Source organism: Colobus angolensis, unplaced genomic scaffold (genome assembly GCF_000951035.1).
Source record: "Colobus angolensis palliatus isolate OR3802 unplaced genomic scaffold, Cang.pa_1.0 Scaffold181, whole genome shotgun sequence".
NCBI lineage: Eukaryota > Metazoa > Chordata > Mammalia > Primates > Cercopithecidae > Colobus > Colobus angolensis.
Genome location: NW_012114944.1, coordinates 4,977,848 through 4,999,621, shown reverse-complemented (window position 1 = coordinate 4,999,621; position 21,774 = coordinate 4,977,848). Strand labels below are relative to the sequence as shown.

At 48.1% G+C, this 21,774-nt stretch overlaps 1 long non-coding RNA gene across 1 annotated transcript; it reads left to right on the top strand.

Moving 5' to 3' along the window:
* Positions 1-284: 284 nt before the first annotated feature.
* Positions 285-2,438, top strand: LOC105509959. Its single transcript, XR_001001499.1, has 3 exons — positions 285-482; positions 1,447-1,583; positions 2,382-2,438. It is a non-coding gene; the product is annotated as an uncharacterized LOC105509959 (long non-coding RNA).
* The last annotated feature ends 19,336 nt before the right edge of the window (positions 2,439-21,774 follow it).

The following is a 21,774-nucleotide window of genomic DNA, read 5'->3' as shown; positions in this document are numbered from 1 at the left end:
AGAAGTGTCTGGAGATTTCGAGCTGTTAACATAGAGAGGTGGCAAAAGTATTTTCTAGGACATCCTTATGGGCCTGAATGGCAGCGGGAGTCGACATAGCTGGTGCCTGGGCAGGTTTCCAAAGCACAGCCGAGGTGGAGAGTAGGTGAGGGCTGCAACAAAGGCCCCGACATCTGAAGAGCACTGCACAGTTTGTCAGAGGCTTTCAGCTCCACATTCTCACTTAGTCCTCACAGCAACCCCATGCAGTGACTGCTGTCACTCCTTTTCATGGCTGAGGAGACTGTTGGGAGAGGAAAAATGAATTGCCCACTGGCAGGCAGGTAAGAGGCAGAGCTGAAACTCTCACCTAGTTCTTCTAACTCCAGGCTCAGCATCCCAGGATTGTACCCAAGTGGCTCTAGCACCAGTATCAGGGCCAATGGCAGGGTCAGCAGAAAATAGCAGAGGGGCTTGAAAACAGATGGGAACATCTGGAAAAGGTAAGGAAGTTGTCTTAGTCACTATAACAAATACCCTAGGCTCGGTAGATGAAATCACAGAAATTTAGTTCTCACGGTTCTGGAAGCTGGGAAGTACATGTTGAGTGTGCTAGCATGGTTGGATTCTGGAGAGGGCCCTTGCTTGACATCTCCTTGCTGTGTGTTTACATGGCAGAGAGCAGAGAGCGGAAGAACACTCTCCTGTCTCTCTTTATATGGGCACTAATCCCACCATGAAGGTCCTGTCCTCATCACCTCATTACCTCCCAAAGTCTCCATCTCCAAAAACGATTACACTGGGGATTAGGGTTTCAACATAAATTTGGGAGGAATGCAAACATTCACTATATAGCAGAAGTATAGAGCCCTGGAGCCCAGTTCATTTAGTGTAATGAATGGCGCTGTGCAATGGTGCTGTGCAATGGCCTGAACAAGGTCATCCAGACCCTTCCCTAAGAAGTTAGACTCCAGTGGGGAGACCGGTGGATAAACAGGCAACTCCAACACAGAGGAACAAGCATTCTGGTGATGGAGGGACATGCAGGCTCTGTTGGAGGGCAGGGGAGGGCACCACACCCAGATGCAGTACTGGGCCTCTTGATTCATTTTCCAAATATACAAAAATGACTTGGGGTTTGCAGAAGGAGTGAAAAAAAAAACTGAAAGGTAGTTGCTGTGGGAGGAGAGATCCAAGAAGTCTTCCCAGAATAGGTGGGCAGTCTTCTGGAACTGGGGCCCTGAAGGGTGGGGAGAATCCTGACGTGCAGAGACTTGGAAGAGAAGTATTGTAGCCCAAGGAAACAGCATGGTCCCTGCAGAGGCATGAAGGGGAAGATTCCTGGGGGTAATCACCCACCTTCAGAGCCTGTGTAGGCACCATATAGGGTAGGGTAGCAGGAGACACAGCTGGAAAAGCAGACGGGGGTCGAGTCCGGCCTTCCAAGGTTTGGACTTTATCTTACAGGCGGTGGGGAGCTGTCGGGAGCATTTTGAGTGGGGCAGTGATACTGCTGGCTCTGCATTTTGGAAAGGTGGTTTTCAGGGCAGTTTGGATGATGCTGGGGAGTGGCTGACAGGTTGAAGATCAGTCCTGAGGAGCAGGTCGGTGAAACATGATAGGGGCATTAGCATTCAATCCAGGGGTGTGAGCAGTGAGGTGGTCACCCAGGCTGGCTTGAGGAGCAGCATAAGCGCACAAGCCCCAATTATATCTGAGGAGAAGTGCAGATCCACCTGGAGGAGCTAGGTTTGCCTTACGTCCAAGAGGCAAGCTCAAGGCTAGTGATGAGCCAGAGGGCAGGGGCAGAGCAGATGAAGGGACTCCGTGAGAGTGCAGGGCCAGGGTGGGATGCCGGGTGTGGGGGTGGGGGGTGGGGTGTGAGGGCTATTGCTGGAAAGGGCCACAGGGCCCACCCACATTGAATGTGGGTGTGCATGAGTGCATGTATGTGTGTTGGGCTGTATGTGTGGACAGTGAAGGATGCATGGACATGTCCCGGGCTGGGAGGAGAGGGCACTGGGTTAAAAGGTGACAGACCAGGGGATAATGAGGGCCCCCAAAGGCCTGGAAGGGAGACACACCGGCAGCAGCAGGTCTTAACACCCATATAGGCACTCAACCCTTTGCCATCTCTGTAACTGTAGAAAGCAGAGCAGTGAGCTTCCCAGAACAGTTTTGTTCCCTTGGTCACGCATCATACTGGAAGGCAGTGCCTGCAGCAACTCCCAGCTGTCCAGCTCAGGCGTCCACCGTGCCCCAGGCACCTACTTAGCATGTGATATCAGACACAGACATGAAAACCCAGTCTTAAAAACAAAAACAAAAACAAAAAAAACTTGAATCAAACTCCTTTCTGGCACTTTCCACTGATTTTCTAGACATTTGTCCTCTGTACTCAGGGCTGAGGAAACCGGCTTGCCTGCAGGCTGGTCGTTACAGGGGGTTCCTTTGAAAACTTCCTGCAGTGTCCAGGAGCGAGCAGCCTGCTGCACACAGGACGCAATGCCTGCTGAAATCCCACTTGAAAGTGAGCGGCATCGCCAAGACAAGCCTAGATCCTTTTCAGCACAGCGATTCCTTCCTTCCTCCCTTCCTCCCACAGCTCGGCTAGAGTTTTCTGCCTAGAGGAACTCTGTGAGAGCGTTTCAGAGTCATTCCGGCCGCTTGCCCCCAACAGGGCGACGCTGGCTGGCTGACCCCCCTCCTGCTGGGGGGTACTGTACCCACGGCCCGGGGCTTCTCTATTCCTCTCCTCCCCTCCCGCTGCTGACGCACGCTTCCTATAATAAGCCTCTGTTACTTGGAGCAGGGGCGGCTCCGTAGTAAGCCGAAACCGCTACTATATTTACACCCTTTCCACATTTAGACAAAGGCTATTTTTAACAGAAGGTCTATTTGTGGGGGTTGCGCACGTCACACTGTTCACATGCATCTCACCATCCTCAGTCTGTTCTTCTGATTTCACACTTGTACCGGGCCTCTCTCCTTCTCTCTCTCTCCTTCTCTCCATCATTTTTCTTTCGTTTCTTTCTTCCTTTCTCCAATTTCCTTCCTTCCTTTAATCAGATTGAGGTCTTTCGCAGGCTATATTGACAGAGTCCTTCAGGGGATGGCGAGGCTCTGTCCTCATGGAGCAGAGTGGGCAGTGCGGCCACGTGCTGGGCTGTGAGCTGTTCTTGGCACCTACTGTGGGGACCAGCAGAGACCCCAGTCCCCAGGGCTCCATACTGGCTTGGTCAGCCTCCAAGTTTTTGTGAGCAGGATGCTGGGACCATGACAGCCTGGCCTTTTCTCCTCATGCCAATCTAGTTTTATTGGTGGGAGGGAAGGGTGTGTGTGTGTGTGTGTGTGTGTGTGTGTGTGTTGGGGGAGGGGTAGTGAGCAAGGTCAGAGGAAAATAAGCCAATGGGGTCATCATTCATGCAGAACACTTTTTCAACTTAAAAGTTAATTTTATCAGATTTGTCTTAGATGACACAGTTTTTGTTTGGGTGAAAGGAAGTTTCATGTTTCCTACACACATAATCCACTTATGAAAAGGAGGAGGGATGCACGGAGTTAGCACATACTAAGTGACTGCTGTAGTCAAGCCCTATTGGGCACCAGGGACATCTGGACCCTGAGAACGGAGTGAAGGGGTGGTCCTGCCTGCACCAGGTTTCACATGAGGAGGTTGAGGCCGGCAGAGATCTGGGACTGGCCTAAATTCACTTAGCTGGTAAGTGACTGTGCTGGGACTTAAATCTATGTGTCTGGCTACAGACTGTGTGCTGGCCCCAAATCTCAGACCTCCCCCGTTGTTACCTTTTCAGCTCTCTAAAAAATCAGCGGTCTTCATTAACACTGTTCCTGTTATTTTCTTTCCCGAGTTCTGCTCCTCTCCTCGCCCCCCACCCCAATGAGAAGAGACTTTTCCCACCTCAGAACCCCATCTGCACTTCTTTGGTCTACTTCTTCAGATGATGAATCATCTGAAACACAGACATGTCAGAATCTAAAAAGGACACCAGAAAAGGCCTTGCGGGCACTAAAGGGTCCCAGAGAAACCCCATGTTGTCAAATCTTATGTTTTTCCCCAACAGTCAATTTGGATTATAGCTTCTGAGTGAAATATTGTTACTGCATTTCTGAGAGAGGAGAGCTGAGATTTGAATCCACCTCAGACTGTGCTGGAAACAGAATACAGAGCCCATCACAGGATGTCCTGCCCTCTGTAGCCTCGTTTCTGAAAGTATCATTAAACATGTGGGAACCAAATGCCCCCTGAGTCCTCATATTCAAGCCTTTAAAATTGCAGATTCTGGTTCAGACATTTCCTGGAGACTCTGATAAGAGATTATTGTCTTCTTGGTGTCCTAGTGTCAGGGGTTCTGAGCCCAGGAGTCTAGCAGCTGTAACATGAGGCCAAGTCACATTCATCTCTAAAACAGAGATAATAATGTCCCTTGCCCACTCACCCACTTCACAATTTACAGAGATGTTGCAGTGAGACAATGCATGTGAGTGTGCTGCTGTGAAAGCTGGCAAACACGACAAGACTGCTAGTCGCTAGTGCTGATGTTTTCATCCTTAGGGAGGATGTGAGAGAGGGCTTAGGAAGGCCAGGTGACATGTACAAGGTCACACAGCAAGTAAGTGGTTGAAATAAGGGCACAATAGCCCTGTGTCCCTCAGCAAGGGGCTGAAAAGAAATTACAGAGCCAGTGGAAAGGCTCGGGTGCTGAGCTTTAGCAATGCTAGGCTGAGCTCAGTCCAGAAATGGGGACACTGATTTGGGACGAATCCCATCACTCTCCCCAGCTGACCCTCCCTGCACCTTGGTCCCAGTGGCTTCTCAGGCTTCTCTGCAGCATGGGTGTCCTGCCTTGGCCAGAGCCGAAATCCCAGAGCAGTGAAAGAAGAGCCAGTGTCATGGGGCTTCTGGTTTCAGGACACACTGGAAAGGTGAGAAGGAAGCTTGTCTTCCCATGGATCTGGGCCAGGCCTGGGTGGCGGGGCCTCCCCGCCAGGAGCTGGGACGTTCCCTAGATGCCCAGGTATCCCCAGGTCAGGAGGGCCACCAGCAGTTTTTCAAAGCATTAGCTTGGTCAGAAAATAAATCATTCGGCACTTTGTGGAGACCAAATGCTTTGTCAGTGCAGGCAAAACCTGCCCCAGAATCTGCAGCTTAGGAAGGCCTTGTGCTCACCTGGCTTAGGGGCCAGTTTGGGGAAAAGAGGCCCCTGCTCTTTGTACCTGCTTACTGGAGGAGTTGATGAGAAAACCTATACACCTTGACCTCCATGACTCTGACCTTCACATCTTGGCCATGCCCTTCTCACCACTATTACCCATCAGCCACCAGCAACCAGCCACCACTCCACCTCTCTACCCCCAACCCTCATCAGACTTTCACCTGCTTTCAAGGCTCAGGTGTTGCTCCCTATGTGAAATCTTGTCTGGCCCTCTTTCTCCCAGTCAGGAATAATTTACCCCTGCTCTCTTCTCTGTGCCCTTAGTGTTCTCTGTGAATGTGGTAGCGGTCTCAGACCAGTCTGTGCTGGAGTTATCCTGGCACTCAGCCTACAATCAGAGGAGACGTGTGGTTCATCCATGAAATTTGAGTCAGGCTTAGTTTTCACCTCTTCTGAGGGTGGAGCAGAGCCTCCGGGCTGGAGAGATACAAACAGTGTAGAAGATGCTATGGTATCCCACCAGCTCCCCTTTTAAGGACCAATGCACACCCCCTGCCCCCAGCTGCTGAATGTCACCTGTTTGCCTGCTAATGACTCACAGATGCCCCCCTTCTCCAGAGAATGACTCTCAGAAGACAGAAGCTGCATCTCCATGAGGTTACAACTTTCACCCCATACCTGCTCCCCAATCACTACCACCACAGGCAATGACTAAGTGACACAGAAATGCAAAAGGGTAGTCCCCTCCCCTCAGGAAGGGACATCTTTGCAGTATGCTTTAGGCTCCAGAGAGTCAGTCCACTTCTATCCCCTCTCCAAGGATCAGCCCAAGGCTGGCTTTCCCTGAAATCACAGTTTAGGATGAGCAGCCTGAATTTCAGTTTTACACTGAAATTCCCATGTCCCATCAGTTTTGGGCAAATGGGGCTGATTGACTAGCTTAGACTGGGTTACCAGATTTAGCAAATAAAAATACAAGATACCCAGATATATTTGCATTTCAAATAAACAAAGGATACGTTTTGAGTATAAGCAGGCTTCATGCAAGACTTGCAACATACTTATTATGAGAAATTACTCATTGTTCATCTGAAATGCAAATTGGCCTGGGCAGCCTGTATTTTATCTGATAGCCTGACCCTTCACCACACCTGTGTTTGTCTCTCTCCCTGCTCCTATCCTGCTTCCTTTCCTCTCTCCCTTGCAGGTTTTTCCTGAAGAGCACTCTCCCAGTAAATCACATGTACCTAAATCCCTGCCTCAGGTTCTGCTTCTGGGGAATCTGATGTAAGACTGTCATTAGTCCCTCTCTGCTGCCTAAGGTGACCAGAGAAGTCCTTTCATTTCCCCTGAACCTTGCAGAACCTTTCTTTTTGTTCAAACTTCACCTGGTCCATCTTGGCTAGAGTGGGGGAAATCATGACACTAATTGTCACCAGCTGAGGTCCTCCAGGTCCTCACAACAGCCCTGAATGGTGGCTACAATTCTTAGATCCATTTTTAGATGAGAAGACTGAGGCAAGAGAGATGCAATAGCTTACCTGGCCTCACAGAAAGTGGCAGTGCCTCAATACAGAACCATATTTCCTGCCTTAGACTCCTGCTTCATCAGTGCTTCCTAGGGAATCCGGGAGAGACACAAGAGCAAGGCTTTAGCTTTGCTGATCCACCCCCAACCCCCAACCCCTGCAGCATTCGGACTTCAAGTTTTTACCTTGTCTCTTGGCACTGGAAGGATGGTGCAATTCTAGGTACGCTCTCTGGGTGACCCAGGGAGCTAGCCACTAACTTCACATTTGTGTAGAACTGGCTTCCCAGAAACCACAGGAAAATGGGGGTATCCAGAAATCCATGTGGCCACAGCCCCCTTTAGGAAGACTCTATTTTCATTCATCCATGACAGAACTAGGTTCGTGGCTTAGGGTCTGAGCCTAGATTTAACCATGAACATGAGAACTAGATTGACCTCTGGGGGATCATCCAGCTATGGCCCAGTGGGATTTGAAGTTTCCATAGACCTGACATTCATGTTAAGTACTTAACCTGGTACCTGGCACAAGGGAGAGCTCACCTAACAGTGGCTGTAAGTAGTAGTATTTCCCATAAGCAATAGTAATAAGAAAATCTGATTGATTCCCCAGATAACACGAGAGTGATAAGAATATGTCCTACAGCACACTCAACTAAACAGACTTCAGCTCAAAGCCATCCAAAGGTGGAATGAGTCGCCTCAGAGGGCAGTGAGCTTTCTGTCATTCACAGGGAAGAAAAGGGAGGGAATTTGCTTATCTACCTGCCAGTGGGAGATAATTTCCATCCATTATGTCTTTTAATGAAATGCTGAGATGTTCCAGAAAAGGCTTGTGATGGTGTGCCAGCTTCTGAGGGACTGAACAAGAATGATGCAGAGGTCCCCCCTGACCTGAGACTCCAGGAGTCTCTGCAAATGCTGACATCCCACATTTATGGTAAGACCAGTGGCCACTCTCGTGTCCATAAATCTGGAATATGGTTCCAGAATAATGTCACAGGCACCAGCCCTACGCCTTTCAGAACTATCCACACACTCAGACCAATTAGAGACCTGGCTTGTGCCCCTGAGTTGGTGGGGGCGGAGTGGACACTGACCTATGGGCCCTCAAAATCCTCCTGACCTACAAGTTCCCCAGCATAGGAGACTGCACCAGGCCCACTTTCTTCTTGCCTGTCACCACACTGTGCCTCTCCTCTTCTTGAGCAGCTCGGCTCAGCCACGGACTGAGTCAGGCATGCTCAGTTGCCAGCCCTACAGCTGCCCGGCTGAAGGAACTGGCTTTCTGCTCCCTCTCCCACAGCTGTCAAAAGGATACCCCAGAGTCCCCATTACACACAGACAAACACATGCGCGCACACACACACACACACATGCCCTTATGGAATCTTTGCCCACCATCACAAAATCACAGGGCTGAAAGAGACAGCAAGTACCTAGCAGATTCGTTAAGTCCAGGCCTGTCAAGAAATCCCCTACCAGAAGCCTCTGTCCACACACCTTCACGGTGGAGAGCTTGCCCCCAGCTGGTGTCACCCTTCCCAGCATTGAACTCCTTGGCCATTAGAAGGTGCTTCTCGTATCCAGGCGCCAGGCATCCAGGTATGCAGGTGACTTCTTCCGGCTTCCTCTCATTGGTCCTAGTGTTTTCAGGGATGGCACGAGAGTCCAATGTTGTTGGAAGGTGGTGTACAAAGAGGTGCAGGAAGACACATGGGAGGAAATAGTGAGAGATGAAGTCAGAGGTAGTGAGAAACGTCAGAGAGAGAATTGGCAGGGATGTGCACAATCTAAAAGGGACCTGTATCCTGCATGCTGACAATTTTTCCATTTTTTTTTTTAATTCTGTTGCTCTTCACCTGCATGGAAAACATGTCCACCCCAAATAACTTACTGTCTGAGAACTGCAGAAAAAATGAGAGTATTGTATTACCTATTGCACTGATGAGAAAAGGGTGATCAGGAAGGGAGAAGATCAAAACTGTAGCACATGGAAAAGAGTTGAAAGAACTGGGTCTCTAGCCAGAAGAAGGGATTTGGCTGGTAAAGTGGTTGCCTCTGACAATCCTTCCTGGGGAAAAAAGATTGGACCAATTCTAAACAGAATAAAGAATTGGACTTAGGACCAAAGGGTAAACCACCAGAGTGACCGAAAGCTTTCTACTAGACAGAGCTGTCTAACAGTTGTTAAGATAGTGAGAAGTCCCTGTCACTGAAGGTGTCCAAGGCGTGGGTGCACTTGATGTTTTATGTCTGACAGTTCATGACTTTTCTTTTAATGCATATGCACATCACCACCACCACCCCCAGCATGCACGTGCGCACACACACACACACACACACTGAAACCTGGCCGTATAAAGCCAGGTGAGGCACACCAGTGTGGGGTGTGCATCTCTCACTTGGCTTAGCTTTGATCCCCCGGAGATTTTCCCATTGCAGACTTGGTTGTCAGCAAGAAATAAAAGCCTTTCCTCTCTCCTTGGGAGGAGCGGAGCAGATTGTCTGGATCTGCTGCGTACTGCCCTGGCTCTGGTCTCAGCACCAAACGCGTTCCTTCTGCTCAGTCTGTTCCCGTTTTGACAATGCAGAGGGGAGAGCTGGAGAAAGTCCCACAGCCTAGAGTCCTGGCATTGGAGGGCGGGGCTTTGCTGTTGGACCGGACAGATCACATTTGCATTCAAGAAAGACTAGGTGGAGCCCCTTGCTCCCAACACAGGCAGAAAGTTTAGCTGCGATTGGCGCCCATCCTCAGGCATCTTTTGAAGAGGAAGTGCTATCTGCTGCCGTCCTTTCAGCGTTTTCTCAAGGGCAGAGCTTGAAAAGGGTTTTCGCAGGAGGAAACTTCTCTAAACCTCTCTAGCATCCTGTAGATTAAAACAAGTTATTTTTTCTCTGCAAAAGAGACAAGGTGCTCTGTTACCTGAGGGTGGAGTACTGGACCCTTTGCGTGATTAAGATCCAGAAAATATGCTTTTTGCCTACAGCATTGTATGTCCCGTTACCAGCCAGTAGTGATCCATTAAGCAATGTTACTCAAGGAGGATTCACTAAGCACCCACTCTGTGCTAAGCCATGCCTCCCAGGCACTGGGGAACAGGGGTGAGAAAGATCCAGGATTTACCCTCAAGAAGCTTATAGTCCAGTGGGGGAGACCATCCCAAGCAAAAAAATAAAATCCATGCACTCAGGGCTCCAGGAGAACTTTGCTGTGAGTGCACTAGCTGTCTGGGAGCATCTGGGACGGTGTCTGCAAGGAAGGGATGCTTGGGATGAGTTTTCAAGGACACACAGGATTTTATGAAGTGGCAAAGGGCAGCAGTGGGAAGGGATCTTGCATGCAAAGTTCTGGGAAAGATGTGGAAAAGCATTGTTTATTTAAGGAACTATGAGAACTTTGACATGACCAGAGGAGCTACCGTGCAGGCAGGGAAGTGCAAAGGATGAATCTAGAGCAGAGGTTTTAACCAGGGACAATTTTGTACCCCAGGGACACTTGTCTGTCACAAAGAGAGGAACAGCAGTGCTACTGGCATCTACAGGGTAGAAGCCAGGAATGCTGCTAGACATCCTACCATACTACCATGTGGACAGCCCCCACCACACCATGATCTGGTCCACAATGTCAGTACTGCTGAGACAGAGAAACCCTGAGCATGGTAGGGTGTTTAGGAGTATCCCTGGCCTCTCTACTCACTACAGAGAAGGAGCAGCCACACCACGAAAAAATGGAGCTCTGTTAGGGGCACTGTGCTTTCTGAGGGTCACACAGAGAAGGCATCCAGGGGAAGGAAGCCAGGGGAGTGCTGAGCTTTCAGATTCTGCAATCTGGAGTCCTCCATACCTGTGTTTCAGCTAGCCCTCCCAGCTTTATTTTCTGTACATATTTGATAAGCCTATATCCAGTATCTGCCTCCAAATTGTTGACAAAAATATTAAATAGAAAAATTTCAGGGCAAATAATGACTTAGATTCATATAATGCTATTCAGTTTATGGGGCATTTTGCATCCTTCATCTCATTTATATTCATTTTACAAAACAGGAAAATGAAGCTGGGAGATATTCTGCAATCTAGGAGTTATTTAACTATAATACATTCAGCTCCCATCTCTTCTCCTAGGGTGGTCCCTGAGTGCTCCAAGGACCCCTGCATCTGGCCACAGGGGATGCTGGGAGTATCCTCCATCCTGGCCTAAAAGGGCTCCCTTTCAGCTTCCTGGATTTGTATCTTGTGTAAGTGGCTAAGAGCAGGTCCCCTGGTCTCCCTCTGCCCCTAGCTGTGACACTCACATACCCTTCTGACTACAGAGGACTCTCTCCCTCCCTGAGGCCGAATTGGTAAGAGGACCTCTCATGGATAGCAGGCAGGGACAGCTGCTCAGCTCATGTTCTCTGGCCAAGAAGCATTACTGACCCTGTGATTTGGCCCTTCATCCAAACTGGCAGATGGGTACAGGTGCCTTGCCGTGATGCTGCTTCCCCTCAACCAAGCATGCCTGACCATTAAATCACCCAGTGGAGGACAGCACCAGTCAGCTGAGGGGTGGGCTCTTTCCAAGTGGAACCCCAAAATACTGCTAATCTGAAATGTCAGTGTTCTCAGGGACAGCACAAACGAACCACGCCAAGTCACACACTGCAGAAACACTCTCAATAATCAACACTAGGTGTTCTAACAGTTTGTTCAAGCCTGTTCATCTGTGGTTTAGAAGTTTATAACATGACAATCTTTTACCCTAGTAGCTTTCTGGGAACTGATTACCCATATTCCCCATATTCCCAAAGCCATCGCCAGCTCCCAGCTTTATCATTCAGGAAAAAGAGCAAGCGCCTCCCCTTCATCCTCCGTATCTCCCACAATCACTAAGTACAAGCCCAAGGAGAAGAATCAAGGGCAATGAACCTTCATCAAACAATAAAATCCTGCCTGGTGCCAGGCCTACCTGTGCCGTCCAAGCACTGCCTGCCCTGTCCCTCCATTAAACATCTTACCCTTGCGGCCGGTGGCTCCCGGGGCACTGTCCTTTCCATGGCTCCTCCTCCCACCAGCACGGCCCAGCGGCTCTCTCCTGCTGCTCTGGCTGCATCCCTCTCCAATAACATTGCTCCTTCTCTGGCAGCGTCCAGCCACTTTGTCACAAGCTACATCTGTGGAGAGCACCGACCCTGGCTGCAGGGTGAGACAGATAAGAGGATAAGAGGGGGCAGGAGCAGACGGAGAAAGAAGGTGGCAAGACAGCGTAGGCGAGAGAAAGTGGTGGCTAAGACAAGGGTGCTGATTATGGAGTAAAGGGAAAAGGAGGCATGAAAGCTGAGCTCGTGTTGAAAAGAATGTCAAAGGGAGCTCAAGCACTAGGTGGGGTGAGGGCATAAGAGGGGTCCTTTCCAACCCTGGGGCCTTTAAGCAGTACAGGGGCTCCCCTGGCTTGGAGCCATGCCATGCCCCTGATCCTAGGGAGTAAGAATGTCTTTTGGGGGGTGCAGAGCAACAGCACCCATTTCTCCATGAGCCACGTGCTTGCATCTTCCAGTGGGATACTCTCCAGGGTCATCTAGGTCATCTTGTCTTGTGCTTGTTCATCACCTGAGCATGATTCTCGCCTGCTCAGCAGGGCGGTAGGGGGTCGTGAGCTCACAGCCCAGAAGCTTGACCCCTGTGGGGCCTCGGCATCCGTCCCTGGGACTCTGTGGCAGTGAGGCAGCCACATGGTGTCAAGTGGCTCCTCTGTGTGAGGGGATTTCTAAAAATACATCTGTCCTGCTGCTCACAAGGCTCATGAGTGCCAGGCAGACGGGACAGGCATGTGCAACCTGCTCCCTCCTCACTGTCCCCACCACCTCCCTTCTAGTTCGGTTTGCCGCCACTTCTCACCCAAACTATTCTACCAGCCACCTGCCTGCTCTCCCTCTCCCCATGGCCCACCAGGTGTTATACTTACTGAAAACACAGGATCCTGTTGGGAGACCACACCTCAGCTAAAGCCTATTCTCTCATTCATTTGCTCACTCATTCATTCAATCCTCAGCATGCACATATACATTTAACATGCCAATGTGGCATGCTTTTTCGACGCCAGGCTTGTGGCAGATGCTACAGATTGGATGAGCGAAGCCAGACACAAAAGGATGTAGTGTATGAATCCATGTGTGCAATGCTCAGGAATAGGCAGACCTAATCTGCAGCAATGGAAGTCACAAGACTGATGACTTCTTGGAGGTGGCACGTAGCTATTGACTGAGGAAGGGCAGGGTGGACTCTCTGGGGTCTGGCTGCTCTATATTGTGATCTGAGTGATAGTCTCAAGGGTGTAACAAATTGAAAATGTACTGAGCTGCACACTTGAGAACTGTGCCTTTTACTGTGGTATGTTAGAACTCAGTAATTTTTAAAATGTATATAAAACATAATTCTGGTTTTGCTTTTTGGAGCTATACACATATGCATGACTCAAGAATCGAGGAGAAAACTATCAATACTCTAACAGTGCTTGTCTCTGACTGGTAAGATTATGGTAAACTTAATTTCCTTGTTGATATTTTTCTGGATATCCCAAATATTCTACACTGAATAGATCTTGCTTAAGTAATGAGATTAAATATATTAAATGTTATTTTAAAAGTAAAAACCCTCGAGGTGAGACAATCAGCAAGCACGAGGCAGGTGGCTGTCTTCCCAGAGGGGCCAAGCCCACTCACGAGCTTTTGTCCTCTTAGGCAGCAAGGACACCGGCTTAGAGTCATGTTCCAGGTCTGTGAGATTTCATTGCAGCTAAATAAAGCTCTTGGCCCACTGTGGGTGGTGAGGTGGGGCTGCCGGTGGAACCCTCGGGGTTTTCCTCTCATTCCTGAGGGGAAGGAGGTTCCAGGGCTTTCAGAGCCTTGCCAGGCCCATTCTCACCCTGGCAGCTGTTTAGACTAGCCTGACTCAGAGTCCCGAGTCCCGTGCAGTTCTAACCTCTTAGGCTTGGGACTGTGAGCCCCAGCCTGCCTGGAGTTCTCTCTTACGGAGGGGGGATAATTTCAGGACCCCTACCACATCCCTTCAGCAGGAAGGACCTGCCAGTGTATGCAGTTTGGGGGCACAGAAAGATAAAGTGAGCTGATCGTGCAAGTAAAAAAAAAAAAAAATATATATATATATAGAAAGAACCCTGGAAACTCTAAGGGAGGAAGAAAATGGGACATGGAAGAATCACCCTGGGCCTTGGTTTTCCACCGGGAAATGGGGCTGTTGTGAGATTACCACATGAATAAGCACGTAGAAAATGCTGGAATGGGGGCTCGTTTTGTGTTCTGGTTTTGGTGATGCTTTGGGACATGAAGACCGGCTGCATAGCTAGCATCCTGGCCTCCTGCTCCAATTCCAGTGCCCCACTCTCTTACTCTCTTGGCTACCACAGCCCGGACATGGCAGGGACAGGATAGATTTTTCCATATGTGTGTCCGAAGCCTGATTTCTGCATTGGCAAAGCTATTGTGGTCATGTGATGAGGATCGTCTTGTGATTCACAAATGTATTTTGTATTTCTAGCTAGGATCCTAAAAACACTTCCCTCTTCCCTCCCACCTCCTTCTCCTCTGCCCACAACACGAAGGCTCCCACAGAGATGTCATGTGAAGGCTTCTCAGGCTGAGCCAAGGGAAGAGCCAGTGGCCAGCTCTGCCCTGTGACACACACAGCCTCCAGGAGTCACATGGTCTCCAGCTGCCACCACCTGCCCTCTGTCCCCAGTCTGCTGCCCTCTCACTGGCAGGCTTCCTGAGCTAATGCTTCCCTCCAGGCCACAGCATAGCAGACAGTGGGACTGACGGACAGAGGGTACAGGGCCAACAGGCTTGGACAGTTCTCTTCCCAGCTGACCTTGGGGTGGGAACCCAACCGGGAGTCTCCCGGACACTACATGGTGTGCCCTGCAGGAGACGAAGTGCCTTACTGATCCGATCCAGAGGTAGACAGAGCTATTGGCAGCTGCTTCCCCACAGCCAGCCCCAGCTCCACGAGCAGGGAGCCTGAGCCACAGGTGCTGAAATAAGGCAGTGCAGGGAGCCAATGGCAGCATCCAGTGTGCTTCATGGAAAGGCTGGAAGCAGGACTTTGCCAGGCCTTGGAGAGAGGAAAGAGGACAAATACAGGAGGCGTCATCTGTGTACATATTTACAAAAAAAGACAAATCAGGGGTTCTCAATCAGGAGCTGTTTTGCCACCCAGGGGACATTTGGTAACATTTGAAGACATTGTTGATTGTGGAAACTGGGGAAGTGCTGCTGGAATCTAGTAAATAGAGGCTAAGGATGCTGTTGCTGAACAGTCACTGATGCACAGGACAGCCCCCACTCCCAACAAAGAATAATCCAGCCTCAAATGACAGTGTTGCTGTTGAGAAACCCTGATCTAGAAAGAAAGCAACCTTGCTAGGGAAGGTTTGAGCAGGACCCCATGAATAAACCCAACAGAGTGAGCTGCAGCTGTGAGTTCCAGGCTTGGAACCTTCCATGCCTATTTAGTGCCCTCAAATTTGAGCCCACACCCTTGGGCATAGGCACTAAGACTTCCTTTCATGATCTAGCCCTGGCTTACCCTTCAGCCACATCTCCCACTGAGCTTTGGTCACACCAGACCATCAACATCCCAGATACTCCAAAGTCCTTGCCCTTGAGGAAGGATATTCCATACCCTGTCTGGAATGCTCTCCTTCCACTTCTGTCTGACAGATACTGACTCCCCGCTCCCTGTTCTGAGTCCAGCTGTGGCATATTTGAGAAGCCTTCTTTCATTGTTATCCTGCATCTTCCTTGTTCCTGGGGTAACACACAGCCCCTCTTCCATAGAACATCACACAGGACAGATGCTGGGATGGCTGACTTGTGTATCTGTCTCTCCCACCAGACTGCGGGTTCCCTCAACAGGGTGAACATGAACAATAGAAGTCACCGGTTTCTCCTGACAGTGTGTAGATGGGCAGATCTGGCCTCGATGGCAGAAGATACTTGGGGAACTGGAGAAAGTACAGAGGGAAATGTGAAGTTAACTGGGTCATCAAAAGAAGATGGTTGTACCACAACTTGTTTCTCCACCTGCTGCCCATGAACACTTGGATGGTTTCCAGTTTTTGGCTACTACAAAGTTATCATGAACATTTGCATACAAATCTTTGTGTAGACATATGTTTTTATTTTTCTTGGGTTAAATGCCTAGTAGTTGAATGGCTGGGTCGTATGATCAATTTATGTTTAACTTTTTAAGAAACTACCAAACTTTTTCCCAAAGTCATTGTACCATTTCACACTCCCACCAGCCGTGTACAAGAGTTCTGATTCCTCTGTATCTTCACCAACACTAGGTTTGGTCCATGTTTTTAATTCTAGCCATTTTAGTGGGTATGTAGTGGTATCTTAATATGGTTTTAATTTGTATTTCCCTAGTGACTGATGATGTTGAGCATCTTTTCCTGTGCCTGTTTACCATTCATATATTTTCATTGGTAAAATATATATTCAAAGATGGAGTTTTGAAAATTATGAACATGGTCTTTGGAATCCATCAGACCTAGTTTCACTTTCTGGCTTGACCATTTACTGTGAAATTTAGGATAAGTGGCTTATCCTCGCTGAACTTCATCTTCCTCTTGTGTAAAATGAGGATAAAAGAACCCAATAAGGTTAGAGTGAGGATCAAATACTAAATGCCTTTAAAGTACTTAACCCAAGGCCTAGCATATAAAATGTAATAAATGTTATTAATAATTATTATAACATTCTCCCTCGGTCCAATTGGAATTATAACAAGCAAGACCCCTGGCGTACCTCAGAAATTAATCTCTGCAGGAATTAAATGGTGTTTTATTTCCAGTACAGTAGATATACATAAATTTTTTTATCCTTAGGTATTGGAAGTACGGAATTTCATACCAGTCTATTATGTCACAGCAGAAAGAGTCTTTAGAGATATCTAAACCAAGGCCATGCCTTAGCCCAGGTCCTCCAGAAATAAGAGCCTGAGGCAAGAATTACAATGCTGGGACTTTATTTGAGAGGTGCAGACCTAGGGTTCTTAGGGTGAGGAAAAAATTAGGAAGGGAGACAGGAAGATTTGGAGGTTGTCGTGCAAGTTTCCGGTACACAAAAAAAATTGCCCAAGAGACACAGTAGGTCTCTTGATAGAAGTGCTTGTTCAGCACCCAGAAATTCCCTGGAAGGTTTACAAAGAGCAAGGACACTTCCCAGAAGCCCAAGGAGGGAAAAAGCAGAGGATGCTTGTCAGACATCTTCCCTCCCATGATCAAGATTGACTTCATGGAGAGCAATGTCCCCTCCACTTCTGGGGTGTGTTGTCCAGCACCATGGTGGCCATTCAGGGACACACATCCCTTAGGTGTTCTGGCATTTCACCTAAGCCCAGAAGTCAATGGGCAGCTTCGTGCAGGGGGGAATCAGCCAAGGGAGAAGAAGAAAGTGCACCAGAGTTACATCCTGTCTTAGTCTGGGAATCCCTACAAGCAGATCCTGAATCAAAAATTTGAGTGCAAGAGGCTTCGCGGAGGAAGTCTCCAGGAAGCACTGGTAGAGGAAACAGGGAAGAGAGGGAAAGCTGAGAGCGTGGGGGTGCCAATGTACTGTTGTGGGCTCAATCCTATTGGAGACCTCTGGGAGACAGTGAGAAACACGTTTTAGGATTTTCCCACATTGACTTCTACCTCCCCTCCCCCAAGACAAAGGAGGGCCAGTCTCTGGGAATAGGGCTCCTTTGGCATATCAGGTACTGCATCTGCCACATCGCAGGCCAGGAAATTTTTTCTTAATTGGCCAGGATGTTTTTAGATTTGTTGGCTGCATGGTTTCTGTTGCAACTAGTCAACTTTGCCCTTGCAGCTCAGCCACAGGCAATACATAAACAAATGAGCAGGGCTGTGTCCCAATACAACGCTAGTCACAAGAACAGGCAGCCAGCTGGCAGGCAGAGTTTTCAGATCCCTGTGCTATAACTATGATGCAACCCATTTTGCATGGAAAAACTGAGTCCTAGCAGAGAAAAGTAACTGATCATGTAACCAACCGCAGGCACATCTGCTGACTTTCTGTTCAATATTTTCTCTACTGTGCCTTGCTACCTCTCTACTGAGGCCTTTGTGTGTGTGTTTAAAGAATCGGCAACCAGAATTCTCCCAGAAAGTATGTGTGTAGCCCACATTTTTTAAATGGTGGTGGTTTGTTTCCTGTTGGTGGCTAGGGAGGCTCCAGGGCCTGAAGCTTTGCAGGCTCCAAGAATGGCTCCAGACAGCTGTCTCCTTGAGCATCACTGAGTGGGGCTGCTTTGGAAGCCTCCCCCGTGCCAGCCTCTTCCACCAGACTCTGCCTCTGCTGCCTTGGCAGAGTGTCTCCAGCAGTGGCCACAAAGCACAGAATGAAAAAGCAGTTAGAGCACTGGATCCTGTAAAACTCTAAAAATATCCAGGAATGTGTGCACATATGTGGCCCTTCTGTGATCAAAACATCTGGGAAGAAGATCAAATGTTCCTGCTTTAATTTGCCTAAAATTCTGCGAAGACTTGGAAAGGGAAAGGATGTTGAAAGTCATTGACTTTAAGGGGGTGAGGTGGAGGGAGGGAAAGACGTCACAAGGTTTTGTTTTTTTAAGGCAAAGTAAGTTATGCGTATGCAGAATCCTCCCCTGGGGTGAGTCCTGGACCTTGATTTCTTTGGGATTCTGGGGATTGTTTCTTATAACGGGGGCGGAAAGTTCATTGGCTACAGGCTTGAATTCCTGATTTGAATGCCTTTGTTTAAAGGAAGATCAAAATGCCAAGACCCTCAATCAAATATTAGGAGGCATGATAGTGTAACAAATCACTAAATGTCAAATTTGAAGAAGGCCTGGTATAAGCCAGGCATTTTTCAGGTGCGGAAATCAAGACCCAAACGGAGAACTTTCCTGGGTATCCCTTCTGACTCTCAGACCACTGGTGCATTGCAAAGAAGAGTTGGAGCAAAGCTCCAATCCTGGTTCTGCCACTTCTAAGCCATCTGACCTCATCTGTACACGGATGATACTGAATAGTTTTGTCTGTAAGAAGCCAGGTTGGAAACCTCTGGATCTTGTGTAGCTGCTTGCTGTGGCCCTATAGCAGGGTGACCAAAGGCAGGCAGATGCCCACTGTCTTCATTACTTTTCATTGTTCCAAACCGTAATCAAGTGCCCTAGTTATTTGGGCTGGCTGATGCTAGTCATTTGGTTCCTGGTTTGAATCCTTGGCCAGAAAGTGGTTAACTGTCCTCTAGAGTTCCCTTTCTTCAAGCTACACCCTAACTCTGGGCCAGAGAAGGCATGCCACTCCCTCAACGAAGGCAACCGCCCATGCACCCACCTGTGCCACTCTTGCCCATGCACCTGCCTGTGCCACTCTTCAGTCCCAGTGGCCTTTGGAGGGCAAACAGCGACTGCATGGGAGATGAGACGAAAGCCCAGACTGGGATTCCCAAAAGAGAATATACACGAGGAGGAAGATCTAAGTAGCACCTGCTACTCAGGCACCAGAACTTCTCAACCTGCTTCCATCATGGAGAACAGTAATCCAAGCGGGACCTTGACTTGATCTCCTCCAGCGGTGGTGCCTAAGGCCAATCTTTCTGTTCCTCTCCAGTTATTCCAATGGGCTCAAAGACCAGGCCCAGCAGGGGCACAGCTGTCACTCTCAAGTGACAAAATCATGAATTATCAGGATAACCCTAGTAGTATCTTGGCAACACTGTTTCTTAGTCCTTTCCACTGTTACCACTCGGTCTCACATGGGATCATCGAGATGGGAGGTCCACACACCCAAGGTCTTTATGAATGCCTCTTTCATGCTGCGGTACACTGTCTACACTTAGCTAAAAAGTCACGTTCTCTCATATTAACCATGTGGCTAACAAGCCAGAGACTACATAATGAACATCCAAGAGCAATGGACTATTATTGTAATTGCAACACCCCAATTTGCCACCACTCTATTAAGTTATCATTGCCTATCCTCTCCTATTTTAATCAGTCCACAGAAACATTAAATAAATACACCTCCTTTGCCACTGAGAGAAAAATCTCAAAGTATGTAAAATCTCTCAACAATTATCCCTTGTTTCTTTTTATTTCACTTGGTCCCAGCTGTAAGAGCTGTAGGAGCCTAGACGGAAGCTGGGTCTCTTCCTCAGTAGCTGAAGACAGACTGGAACCATCCTCTGTTCACCTTCCAAGTTGGGTCCATCTAATGCTCACTCTCTCATGTGTCCTGCTTTCCCAAAGTTCCAGAGAGTCAACAAGACAAACTGTTGTGCTAGGACTCCCTGGAAAACAAACTAATCTCCAAGCTGAATGCCAACCACATATGCCTGCTTCCAGGAGATAATGAGCTGGGGTTAAATAAGATTAAGACACCTCCATAGAGCTCATCTCTGCGGATTGACAGCATCCAAATGGCAGGGATCGGCTTCAATTTATCTCCATTTCTAGGGCTATCTTGTTTTACATATTGGTTGGTCACATGTTATAAGTATTTTTTTAAAAGCACCCCTGGGTTTCTTTTTCTTCATTTGGGAAGTAGGAAAATGGAATCAGAGAGATACTTGGCCTGCACCTAGTCTAGGTATCAGGCTAGAGGGGAAAAGTGAAGTCACATCAATATGGAGATATGCTTGTGATTTCTATACTCTGTAAGTATGGGACTGATACCAGGTGCTTCTTAGAGACAGTGTTGACTAACGTGGCCTTACACCCACATTTGCTCAGGAAAGTCCCAGTCTGTTGTCCTGACTTCCTGTCTGGTTTAGCATTCATCCAGGATATACGTTATTTTTACTCCTAAGGGGGTTACTTCCTCTGCCATACACACTGTAGGCACCTGTCTGGTGAACTTGTTTGTATAAAGTATCTGAGCATATTTCCAGATGGAAGTTAGAACAGGTGAGACTATGTGGCTAATTAACATGGAAACCGTGAGGAAAATGCTGAGCTTCCCATTCATTGGCTTCACATCTAGACATAAGAGGAAAGGAAAAGATTAAAGTCCAAATGAAGAATTGAGCAAGACCTTTTCTGATTCTCTTGATTTTCTGTACCAAGGATAACACCCACATCCCTGAGTTAAAGAGAGAAGGTCAAACTATGAGGGTGTGTTGGCTGCAGGCTCCAACCGCTGGAGAGGAAAGCTAAAACACCTTTTTAAACAATCTGCTCATAAGCAGGAATTTTCTGACATGGGTGATGAACACTGCTCTACTGGGGTGCTAAGATAATAATGGTAAATGGATTTCAAACACTCTCCAATTCCAATTATCTAATACAGATGCTTAGTGCACCACATTGAGAAAGAATCTAGGTTTGGCAAGAATGAGAGCCCTCAATGATTTGGGATATTGACTATGGTTCCGGAGCAGAAAGCATCTGCACACGTCTCAGTAATTTACCATTTCTGTGCTGACAAAAAGAATTTCAGTGGGTGGAACAAAAAACTTTTAAAATTCCTCCTTCTACATGGCATGCCCTACTGGATGCTTTTTCCTTTTGAGACTGATTATGTCTGTAACTGTAGTTGGCTAACAAGGGCCTGGGGCGATATTCTAACTTATAAAGCCCCACTCTTCCACCATAATTTTCTAAGTGAGAGGGTAGGGTAGGAGATTTAAGCCTGCTCTACCAGATCTCAGGATAATGCTTTCTATCCCTTTTATGCTCTTTTCCTTGGGAGTGTCCTTCCTTAATTCTGCTCATGGAGATGATAGCTCCTACAATGAGCTAGGATGACTTTTAGTGATGGACTTGATTAATCTAGGGGCACAAATTTGGACCCTACAGTTTGGATGTAGTCTAGCCTATCTCACCAGGGTGAGAAGATTTGGTGCCAAAGCTTTCTCTGTAGTAACATTTTCCCTCTGACTGGCTTTGTTGATCTGTGCCCTGCTCATTGAAGTAGCAGGACTGGTGCCAGACAAGGTGGAAAGTTGATGGACTTGTGGATTTGAGATCTCAGCAAAACATCTTGTCATTTCAGCACAACCACCAATAATATATATTTTCCTGCAGCTGTGAGGATTAAAGACATTGTACAGAAAGAGG